The sequence below is a fragment of the Chiloscyllium plagiosum genome, unplaced genomic scaffold (genome assembly GCF_037043375.1).
Source record: "Chiloscyllium plagiosum isolate Xiang-an unplaced genomic scaffold, Cpla_swu_hap1 HiC_scaffold_4, whole genome shotgun sequence".
Lineage (NCBI taxonomy): Eukaryota > Metazoa > Chordata > Chondrichthyes > Orectolobiformes > Hemiscylliidae > Chiloscyllium > Chiloscyllium plagiosum.
The window spans coordinates 20655733-20668516 of record NW_028270142.1 but is presented as its reverse complement, the minus strand read 5'-3'; the positions used below and the strand labels follow the sequence as shown (position 1 = coordinate 20668516).

Genomic DNA, 12784 nt, shown 5'->3' with positions numbered 1-12784 from the left:
TTAGTGTTTCTGAGAGAGGCTGTGAATTTATTGACAAATTGCAAGAGGTTTCTTAGTGTGGGTTCATGTTCCTTAGGAACTGATTGCCAAATTCATTTCCTAAACGTTCCTGACAGGCATGAGAGCCAGACACTTTCTTCCCATTAGCTTGGATTATATTTAAACTAGGCACCTGAGAAAGAAGGACCAATGTCAAAGTGCACCATATAAAACATCTTTCAAAAGCATTTCAGATTAATTCAAGAGTTACTTTGTTCCATAAGAAATAATTTGTCTTCCTATTATTTACAGCAGAATTTCAGATTATAGTAGCATAAATGAAAAATAATTGAGACATGTAAGTGCTGTCATCTGCCACTTTTATGTCATGGAAAATCATGTCTCTAACTTGATTGAGTGTTTTGAAGAAGTAATGAAGAGGATTGATCAGGGCAGAGCGGCAGACGTGATCTATATGGACTTCAATAAGGCATTCGACAGGGTTCCTCATGGTAGACTGGTTAGCAACGTAAAATCACATGGAATACAGGAAGAACTAGACATTTGGATATAGAAGGTTTAAATGTAGAAGACAGTGGAGTGTTATTTTTCATATTGGAGGGCCTGTGACCAATGGTGTGTCATAAGGATTGGTGCTGGGACCCCTACTTTTTGTCATTTATGTAAATAATCTGGATGTGAACATGTGGGTATGGTTAATAAGTTTGCAGCTGACACCAAAATTGGAGGTGTAGTGGACAGTGAAGAAGGGTACCTCAGAGTACAACAGGATTTTGATCAGATGGGTCAATGGGCCGAGGAGTGGCAGGTGGAGTTTAATTTAGACAAGTGTGAGGTGCTGCATTTTGGAAAGGCAAATCAGGACGGGACTTATGCACTTGATGGTAATGTCCTGGCGAGTGTTGCTGAACAAAACGACCTTGGAATTACAGGTACAAATTTCCTTGAAAGTGGAATCACAGATAGTTAGGTTACTCAAGAAGACATTTGGTATGCTAGCCTTTCTTGGTCAGCGTATTGAGTATAGGAGTTGGGAGGTCATATTGCAATTGTACAGGACATTGATTAGGCCACTTTTGGAATATTGTGTGCAATTCTGGGCTCCCTGCTACAGGAATGATGCTGTGAAACTTGAAAGGGTTCAGAAAAGAATTACAAGGATGTTGCCAGGGCTGGATGGTTTAGCTATAGGGGGAAGCAGAATAGGCTAGGGCTATTTTCCTTGGTGTTTCAGAGGCTGAGGGGTGAACCTGTAGAGGTTAATAAAATCATGAGGGGAATGGATAAGAAAATCGGCAAGGTTTTTTTCCCCGGGCTGGGTGAGACCTAAACTGAAGGGTATAGGTTTAAGGTGAGAGGGGAAAGATTTAAAAGGGACCTAAGGGGCAACATTTTCATGCAGAGGGTGGTGCGTGTATGGAACGAGCTGCCAGAGGAAGTGGTGGAGGTTGGTACAATTATAACATTTAAAAGACATCTGGATGGGTATATGAATAGGAAGGGCTTAGAGGGAAATGGGCCAAATGCTGGCAAATGGGACTAGATTAATTTAGGATATCTCGTCAGCATGGACGAGTTGGACGGAAGGGTCTGTTTAGATTAGAGTGGTGCTGGAAAAGCACAGCACTTCAGGCAGCATCCAAGGAGCATGGTGTACATCTCTATGACTCCATGACCCTATGTCAATGCTAAGTGATGTTGTTTGTGAACCTCTGCGAAAGTAACAGTGTAACTTGAGATACAGGTCAACAACCTGGATCACAGTGAAACCAGGAGGCACGATACTGACATAACTCTAATAAGTAGACTTAAAAAACTTTGACTGCACAGTGGATGTAACAAAATTCCAGCCTGGTATGACATTATTTTTGATCGGGTCTCATATGAAGGAAAAGCAAATTCGATCTATTCAGATGTCTCAGTGGTAATTCACTGAAATGATAAACAAGTATTTCATGTCCAAATGTTGCCATTTTCACAACATCATAAATTATGTTCACTGTGTCTCACTGTACAAGACTGCTCACAAGTTTGTTCAGCTTTTCAACTCAGCAATGATCTTTCAATGCTCTACCTGCTCTACCACCTAAAATCATTTCCATAAAAAGTTACAATTCTGCCCCATCTTAGCTTATGTACAATTAAACTCTTCGCTGTGTCTTTATTATTCATGAAATCACCTTGCGTTTTGGTATAAGTCCAGCATCAATTAAAACTATGCTGCCCATAGCCTAGCTTGCCTTAGGTCTTCGTCACCTGTCACCCCTTCCTCACCAGCTTAAACTGATTTGAATCTTGCAACCCTTGGGCAGAATCAGACGAGAAGCATGGCAAGGCCGATATCGCTCCATCCATTATGTTTTTCACAAACAATGTGGCAAGAGAAGTCTTTCGATAGGCAGCAACAAGCTGCCAACTGCAGAGGATGGCATTTATTGTTTGTTAAATGCCTTGTTAACAGCTCAACTCATCTCAAAAATGCTCAGCTTTCTACCTTACCAAATTCGCCAAACAAACTAGATGTCAAGAAATCCTGGTATGGAAACTCGGTCAGCTACCTGGCAGACTCACTGCTTGCTTTGAAAGATCTTCGCGTTGCAGTTGATCAAACTGCAGCATGGCCACATTCCACGGAAGCCAAATGCAAGCATCCTTCATCCGTAGGTATTGGGATCTGGCATTTGTCAAACCAATATGGAAATCATGAAACCTCTCTAATACACTGGCAGGGCACTGTGGAAGCTCAGATTTGCAGTGCAGGACACAACAGCAACTAACTTTGGAAGTTTGCAGAAGGTTCACTTTACACGCATGGACAGGGACCCAGCTTCAGGATTGGATCTACTGTTCTCTTACTCTCTTAGCACTGCTCACTTCCAGCCTAGCTGGTTACTCATCCCAATGCTTCTTAAATATGGTGAGAGTACCAGTCTCCATAACCCTTTTGGGTAGCACGTTCCATCTTTTGACCACCCTCTGGGTGAAAACATTTTTTCTCAGATCTCCTCTAAATCATTTACTCGTCATCTTAAATTTATGCCCTGTGGTCTTAGACATCTCTGCTACGGGGAAAAGATTCTCATGATCTACACTGTCTATGTTTTTCATAATTTCTGTATACCTCAATCAGATCTCACCTCCCCCCCGCCCGCCGTAGCCAGTGAGGTATTAAACAGATCAAATAGGTCCTCCTCTTTCTCTGGTGATCCTCTTACTCTTAATACAATAATTAAAAAGGCTTAGCTTTTTCCCTAATCCTATCCGCTAAAGGTTTTTCACAGCCTCTTTTTGTCCTCCTAATTTCTTTTTGAAGCAATCCGCTACACTCTCTGTACATTGGAAGGGACATCTCTGTTTATAAAGCACTGTGCCAGATATGTGCTTATTTCTTTTTCTTTTTCAAACTCATGATACCCCTTGACAGTGAGATGTTTAAATGCTGTTGATGAACCTACCAAAATACATTTGAAAGAACAGTAACAGATTGCTGTAAGTGTTATGAAAGCAATGAATAGGGTTAGTCACTGCTGTTTCTGATCAATGAGTTTAATTTAGTCAGCAAGGGTGATCTGCCAAAATCCATTACCCCGTGCAAGAGTCTCTACCTGAGTGCAAACTATACAGGTAAAGTTTAGACCCAGTCATGAGTTTGTTCACTCCAAGTAAGAACATAAGTTCAGAGAGCTCCAGGTGTTACAATTGCTGCAAATTGCATTTAGATGGTACCATTAATCTGCTGAAGCTGAAAATTGGCTGTCTTTTGATTGGCCAGCAGCTCGATGGACAAGCCCTCTGTCCCCTAGGTTTTCGATCCTGGGAAAGTCCCTGTTAGCTGCCCGGTCAAGTGTCATGCAACTTTAAATATGGTGTGCCTTGCCAAAAGGAGGCAACGCAGCATTCTCACTGACTTTTCAACTGACACACAAGATCGTGTCTCCCCTATTAAACACCAGCCTAGAAACTGGAATGGCTAAAAACCTGGTCAAAAATGTTTGAGTGAAAGAGATTGAAATCAAATGGGCATCAGAGGAAGTGTTCCAAAGGAATTGTTCAAGGCAGCGTAAAGCTCTGCTACAAATGGTGCAGCAAGTGGAAGGGACAGATGAATGGAAGGTGCAGTATTATGTGGATGAGTGCCAATTGTCTGCTTTGGTGGGAAAATAAAATGAAAAAGTATTATTTAATTGGTGATAGTTTGTAAAATGTTAATGCACAAAGACACATGGATGTCGTTCGATACTGGTCATTGAAAGAAGCATGCAGGTGCAGCTATCAATTAATATTGGTCTTCACTGCAAGAGTGTTTACGTACAGGAGCTGCAGCTGTGTAGGCTTTTGGTGAGACCACATCTGGAAAATTGCGTGTAGTTTTAGTCTTATTACCTAAGAAAAGATACATTTGTTATAGACTGCTGCAAGAGGTCACCAGATTGTTTCTGAGATTGCATGAGGAGAGATTGGTAAGAGCAGAGATTGGATCAACTAAGCTCACATTCACTGGAGTTTGGAAGTATAAAAGGAAATCTCATGAAAGGGCCTTCTGACAGGGCCAGACAGGAGAAGCAGTGATGGTATTTACCCTGGCATGGAGGTCCAGAACAGGGGGTTAGGGTGCTAGGATGTGTGGTCGGCTACTTAAGACTGAAATGAGGAGGATGGTGAACCTAAGAAGGCTGTTGAGGCCAAATAATTATATATATTTAAGCAAGAAATAGATAGGTTTCTGGAGACTAGACACATCAAGGGATTTGGGGAAAGAGTGTAGGTATGGCATTGATGTAAAGGATCAGACATGATCATATTGAATTCTGGTGGGGGCTCATTGGCAGAATAACCTATTCCTGCTCCAATTTTTATTCTTTTTATGTTTCAATGACCTTACTTAAATTCCTACATGAAAATAATACAATTGAGAATAAATTCTTAAAAATTCTGTCTCTGCAAGATTATGGCAAAGTCATAAGCATGTTTCAAAATGAGTGTTCATAATTTTGCTGGAGGCACTACAGAAAAAGATAAAGCAATTTCAACAACTTTTTGGGGGTACAAGATTATCCGACATATTGGTCTACGAAGTGTAACTCTTTAATGTCTTTATTTGATCATGCATGTGTCCTCGCCTGAGGTTGCTGTAGCATTTGCACAAAAGTATTGCCAAGTACAAAGTCTCTCTGCTATTTTGATGGCAACTTTGAGGCTATTCATTTCTCTCCTTTGAATTTTTGCCATGAGTTAGGAATAGAAACACGCACTGACTGACAATATGCTAAATCATTACACCATGAAGGCTGTCATCATCTACATGTTAATTGTATACTAATTGGGTATTTGATCGTACTCAGTAAGGTGGGTTTTAACTGGGGATTCACTTGTGTTCATGGACAGAAACCATGGTTACTGAATTGCATGTGCAAAGTGTAATTTGCAATTCTGCAAGTGGAAAGCTTGTAAGCATATAAATACTGGATTCCAGCTCCATCTTTCACCGCCTAGCTATCTGTTGTAACACATGTAAAGTTTATCATGAGTTGTCTGTTGGACTTCATTAATGGGCTATTTATCACAAACATTATGACAAATAAGATAGAATAGAAAGAAAGATCTCAAACTTACGTCATTTGAGGTCACATTGTCGGACCAGCTTAAAGCATTTTGCAACTATCCATTGTGAAAATAATGTGGAAAATTATTTCATGTCTTTTGTTTTCTACATGTTAAAATTCATACTGTAATGAGTTCAAATTATTCTCAGAATTTTTTAAACCTTTAAAATTTAGTGTTTCCTATCAGTTTACTAGTTATCAAAGATATTTAGAGTTCATAGCAGGAGTTATCTGTAATTCCATACCATCTTAAAATTATTTTCATATGGATTTGGTTACCTTTGTGATTCTTACATTTTATTATTTGGTTGTCATTTCAATTGCTGCAAGTTACTATTAACTTGAATATCAAAAATTTGCAAAAGTATATTTTTCTCATTGGCCACTGAATGAAAACCTTTCAGTTAAGGTTCAGCTTTTGTGCAAAGCTGTGTCTGTTTGGTTGATCCATAAAGATGGCACAAAGAAACATATTTCTGCATATCTCTTGGTTTTAAAGAGATACAACAAATAAAATAATTTCATCATAAAGTTGAATTTAAAGGATGCTAAATAACTCAGTCGTGTGTGTTTGTCAGGCACACTGTTCCATGCAGTGTCCACTCCAAATAAAATGATGCTAAATAACTCAGTTGTGTGTGTTTGTCAGGCACACTGTTCTAAGCAGTATCCACTCATTAAGAAGGCCTCAAACAGGTTATTGAGCAGTTCATTTCTGCAGTGTTTGAAGGTTCCAGTTTAAAACATGGCTGACACTTGAACTCAGAGTCATTTTTGCTGAATTCCAGCCCTTAGATTGGATAGTGTGGAGAAAAGCTGACAATTTCTATGTAATTGCCAAATTCTTAAGCAATCATGAAATATAACCTGTTTCTTTTTTTTCTGAACTATTCCATGAATTGAACCTCAACACTCCCCTCTGATTCGCCACACAAATATGATGTTCAAACAAAAGAGTGAAAAAGGGTGACTTCCTTAATTTTAATTAAAGCTTATGCTTTTCTAGAACTCTTCTAGCATTTAGCAAGGTACTGTTTGCAAAATTAAATACCGAGGGGAGTTCTGAGTGCTTAGCCAGAAATACATCTCCTTGCTCATGAGATCTATGGTAAACATGATAAAAGTTACTCTATATTGTCACCTATCATATGTCTTAGTTGTGTGATGATTGAAAACCCTCTAAATGTTGCTCATTATTTCACAATGTTTTTCCCTTATCATAATATATGAGGAGATAGGAACAAAGAAGTAATTGTAGGGGATACTCAGCAAGTCTAGCAGCATCTACGCGAAGAAAGCAGAGTTAATGTTTTGAGTTCATCATCAGAGAAGTGGTCTGTTCGGATCCAAATAGCATCAGTTTCTGCATTATCTGCTTTAAGACTGAAATAAAATATATCTTGCTCCTACTAATACTAAACATAAATAGTATAAAGGGCAGGAGGAATTGGATACAAAACCTTAACACTGACAGATTGGTAAAATTAGGATCTGGATCAATTGAAGAATGTTTCACAAAGTTATATTCTGATAAGGGCTGAGTTCTTAAAGGGTCTTAAAGCATTGAATAGAAATGCTGCACTTCTTTCAGAGTTACTCCATTTCTTTCAGGAACTCTGTACAAAGTCATTGGAATTACAGGTTATAGAGAAATTCAGCTGGAACAAAAGTATGTGCAAGATGTACTCAAATAAAATGCCATGCATCATTTGTGGTGGCCGTGGGATGAGAGGTTTCTACATTTTAGATTATGTTCAATGCCCAATATGTGTTGTATAGACTTAAATGTGTCAAATAAAATATTTCAAGGGGCTCTGATATTGAAATGCATAGTTTACTTCCATTTTTGGTTAATTCCTTTGTTGCTAAAGCAATGCCTCCATTGGTTAGTTTGAATTGAAATTACTCATTACAGTCTGACTGCCAGGATTTAAGAGAATGTGGACACTGTATTAAATATTGGATAATTTTTAACAGACAATGAGGACATTTCTCCTGGATCTGGCGCCTGTTTTGGGTTTTTATTTCCCTGTGGACAGACCATAGGCATAATTAAATCAGCTCTTCCTTGAAAGTTTCCAACCTAAACAAAGTGTCATATTTAGGGACTTATGGATTTATGGATATCTACATATCTCTAATCCTGGAGATTTTATGGTTCTAGTACGAAAATCCTTAAATAAAATTATAATGGAAGACCCAACTTAAATAAAACATCATATTGTTAAAAGCATCCAGTACGTTCCTGATTATAAAATGAATCTTTTTTTGTTTACGTTGGGTTGATTGGGAAATAATCATTTCAATGCATTTTCCAAGATCTGCAAATAAAACAAATCAAACTTACCATCGAAGTAAGATATCACAAAAATCAGACTTCGACAATAATCATTGAAATTGGTTATAATTTTGTTCCATATCTTAGATAGCTAATGCATTGCAAGTTATCCAGTCTGTACCTGAGTAGAATAATTATTTGAGAAAGATAAATGTTTTGTTACCATGGTAATTTAGGAGCAAGTGAGAAAATAATTGAGTTAAACTTGGTGTAAAAAAGCAACCAATTTATAGTGCAAATAAATTTCAAGGTAGTGTAGCAATGTTCTCCCATAAAAAGTTGGGCAAAATTACATGCCTCACCACCAATAACATCAATTTTTTTCCCACTGCCTACACCAGAATTACGACTGGTATCTCTTTCATCAGCACCTGACAGTAATAAGTAAAGACAGGACCATGTTCTCAGCCTACTTGCCTTCTGTCTGTCTGTTTCCTGGGGACTACCAGATATGGCGTGCAAGTTTGCCAGGGTTAGTATTAGGAACGACAGGACAAACAATAAATGGAAGCAAGTTATTTGGTAGCAACATCCTCTTCCTTCACTGAGGTTAAGGAATACTTTTGAAGATTCATTGTAGTTTTCTTGGATCTTACATACCTTGAATTTCACTCCCACCTCTTCTGCTGCTACATTTGTAGATCCAAAACAGCACCAACAGTTCCTGTCAGCTGCAGGCACATTGCCACCTGCTAATGGAATTTTTGAGGGAGTCGGTATAAATGTCTCAAACTGGATGTTGGGTCAAAGTCATGACAAGGTCAAGACAGCAGGCCAAAATCCAATACCAACCCATTACACTCAGGGTAAAGCCAGGTCAACCCTGTCCTGAGGATCTGTGCTCATTTGGAAGAAAAAGTCATTCGTAAAGATCTCTGCAAAACATTGGTCATTTCAACACAACCCCCTACTCAACGAGAAACCGATGGGATTGGCTTGCCTGTCTGTTATACACATCACCAGATTGAAGTGAATGGACACTGAAACTGAGAGGGCTCTATAATGGGCAATCAATCCAATCCTGCCAGTTCCTCACTGAGTGGATTAGGTTACAATTATGTCTTCTTGTCTGAGCGCATCTTTTATTTCTCACCCTCAGCTCTGAAAGGGTGGCAAAATGTTAGCTTACGGAGTTTCTAATCATTAACATCGAGTTTACATAGGAAAGAGAGCAGTGACTTCATCCATCAACATTAGCTATCCTCAACGGAGACATAAATTTCTGACTTAAGTGGGCAATCAGCAACGCTATAACTGAAATAGCTATCCCTCTGACCACAATTAGAGAGGTACAATACATCTCCTGCTCTCTCATTTTACTCCTGGCCCAGAGATAGCAGGTGAAAGCAGGCACCTCTGAAAAAAAAACCTGGTAAAGAAGAAATGCAAATAAAAAACATTTGTGAGAACTGAAACATTTGTTTATGTTTTAAAAGTATATCGCTTTTTAAGTTCTCCATTCTGACAGTAGTTTCCTTTACCTTTTCCAGAAGCTTTGCATAAACATTCTCTAGCTTGGGAACCATCTAAGAACGCAATGTGACACTTCCCTTGCCATAATGGATTTGTTTATCTTTGTCAGGAGCCGCAAATCCCTGTGCTTCATGGAGGAACAGTTTGTGTGCACACAAACACTGAATGTAAGTTAAGCGAAATTATCACTAACAACCCGACCAGCACTAGGATTACAACCAATAAAGTCCTGTTGAAGTAAACACACTTAACCGAACATAAAATGGCATTGTGAAAACAATCAAAAATATCTGTACTGGGATTATTAATAATTCTACCCTCACTTCCTTGAAATAATATAAGATAGTATAAGATAGAAAGATTATTTTTTTTGTGGTCCTGTGTAACTTTCCATCAGATATATACATGTATCATTAACATCCCATGAACAATCCAAAAGTGAAAAAGTCATGCAATGATGGCATTTATTTTGAGACAATTTGAATATAAAAACAGGGATGTACATCTGAGGCTCTATAAGGCTGTAGTCAGGCCAATTTTGGAGTATTGTGCACAGTTTTGGGCCCCATATCTCAGGAAGCAAGTTCATGAGAATGGTCCCAGGAATGAAATGTGAGGAACGTTTGAGGACTCTGGGTCTATACACGTTGGAGTTTAGGAGGATGAGGGGAGATCTAAATGAAACTTACAGAATACTGAATGGCCTAGACAGAGTGGATATTAGGAAGATGTTTCCATTGGTAGGAAAGACTAGAATCTGAGGGCACAGCCTTAGAATAAAGGGTCTTTCAAATTCATTGGCTGCTGTTAAAACAGCTTGGAAGACCCTATACTGACAACAAGCAAAACTGATGTCATTTACAAAATACTGTGCAAGAACTGTAACAAACATTACATTGGACAAACTAGCCACTAGGGTGCATGAATATCAACTAGCCACAAAACAACATGACCCTCTCTCACTAGTATCCTTACATACAGATAAGGAAGGACACCACTTCGACTGGGAAATCACATCCCTCCTAGGACAAGCCAAACATAGACACAAGCAAAAATTCCTAGAAGCAACCAGAACTCTATCAATAAACACATCGAGTTAGACCCCATCTTCCACCCTCTGAGAAAAAGAACAGGAAATGACATCACCAACCCAAAGAAACCCAAACATATAAATAGAAAGCAGGAATCATCAGTCGTGCTTCGCTCAGAGGCCCACTGAAAATGTTACCTAGTAGGGTAACAAAACATCTGGAAATGAACCTTCCAGCTCAGCGAGCAAACCTACATCCAGTATATTTGAGACTGAGACAGATAGGTTCTTGATTGTCAAGGGGATCAAAGGTTACGGGGAGAAAGTAGGAGATTGGGGTTGAGAAGCTTATCAGCCTTGATTGAATGGCACGGCAGACTTGATGGGCTGAATGGCCTAAATTCTGCTTCTATGTCTTAAGGCCTTATAGTCTATCTTTACAGTGTGTATTGAGAGATACTTGTTCTAGTTGTTCAGTTTTCAAATTCTGGGCTCTGGAATACGATTAAGCAGCCAATAAATCAAACTATAGCCATTGTCCCTCACAGGCATTGTGGAAGGATAAGATAAAATACGAGTTGCAAGTCATAAATGAATCAGTAATCTTACGAGAAAACCTCGTCTAATTGTTTACTGATTTCCAGAAATATTCTGGATGCAGTATCACATTAATTCAAGCTGCGTAAGCAGGATCTTACAGGGGTCTGAGTGATGTGGGCTATAGCAAGCTTTGTGGCGATCAGACAAGTGATTTTAGCCATATCCTGATGTTGGGAGCAACTCTCACCACCTTTTATGCTTTTCACAGGCAGCATGGAGAGATTCTCACCAGGCAGTGGTGAAGTGCTAATTGGTGGTCATTATTGGTTGTTCATTCCTTATTAACAACCCGACTCAATGCATAAACATGCAGCCTCCCATCTTACCAAGCAAGATCGACATCGAGAAAGCTTGACAAGGAAACCAGTGCAAGTCCCTGGTGGATTCGCAGCTGGCTCTAAATAACCTCCATGTTTGAAACCAGGCAAAAACATGTCAGGTTACTCTCCTTTGGCACTGGTCACACAGATCCACATCCACAGAGGTTGCCATTTGACATGTGACGGCTGCAAAAGCCCTTATGGCACATTTCCAATCCACTTACAGGATGCTCCTGCACATCAGTGCTGCATTCCCAGGCTGCAACAGCAACTAATGTTGTAATGCTTCAGCAAGGACACTGTGTACTCAGGAACATGCACCAAGCCCATGGATTGGATCAGGTTGCATCTCAGGGCTATTTAGTCTTTCTCCTAGAGCTCACTCACTCTGAAAAAAACATTCAATGCGGCAGAGCTTAGTGGTAAGGCAGAGGATTGAGAAAGTATTAAAAAATCAACAAAAGATAATAATAAAATAATAATGAGAGAGAAAATAATCTTGGAGGTTAATCTCACCAGTAATGCTATGATAGAGAGCAAGAGCTTCTTTAAAAATATAAAAAGTAAGTGGGAAGCTAAACTAGAGATAACTCCCTTAGAGAATGAGTCTGGGGAAATAATAATGGGGATTAACAAACAACAAAGGTTTTGAATAAATACTTTGCATTGTTCTTCACGGTCAAAGACACTGATAGCATCATAAAATTTTCAAATGGAGGTGAGTAAATACATATAAAACTAACATCAGATAAAAAAAATTCGAGGGAAACTAAAGGAACTAAAGACTGATAAGTCCCCTGGACCTAAAGGGATACATTCTAGAATATTAAAGGAAGTGGCTTCAGAGATAGTGCATGCACTGGTATATTTGGAAGCACAAGCTTTCGGAGCGCTGCTCCTTCGTCAAGTAGCTAGTGGGGCAGGATCATAGGACACTAAATTTATAGTAAAAGATCAAAGTGTCACACAATTGATGCAAAGTATTGAACAAACCGAGATTGCTGTCAAGTCCTAAATCACTTAGAATGGGCATGCAGATTTCCATTGATTAATGTGTAAATTTCAAAACTTCTTTCAAGTCCCAGTCTCAAAATAATTTAAGGTTTTATTAAAAAAAAGGTGACATCTCCGCTCAGACAATGAATGCAATGTATAAGGTTAGAGTCTGTCTGTATTCCAACCTTGAGTCAGACTGATTCTAATTCCAAAGTAGCAATTTACAAAATGTCACATGGACTGACTGCCTACAGCTTGTGTGCTTTTTGAACAAAATAGAATGTATCTGCAAATACAAATCTGCAATAGCAAATTCATCCCATAGACTTGTGTGTGTGTGTGTGTGCGTGCGCACGCACATGCATGCGTGTGTGTGTGTGTACATGTGAGAGTGTGCATATGTGTGTATGCACGTGTGCTCGGT

General features: G+C 39.1%; 1 long non-coding RNA gene across 1 annotated transcript in view; it reads left to right on the top strand.

Annotated features, from left to right (window-relative positions):
* LOC148150089 (uncharacterized) overlaps positions 1-12784 on the top strand; it is a 78929-nt gene that overhangs the window by 8343 nt on the left and 57802 nt on the right. Inside the window, exon 2 of the long non-coding RNA XR_015756911.1 lies at positions 9432-9581. This is a non-coding gene — a long non-coding RNA (uncharacterized LOC148150089). The remainder of the gene's footprint in view (positions 1-9431; positions 9582-12784) is intronic.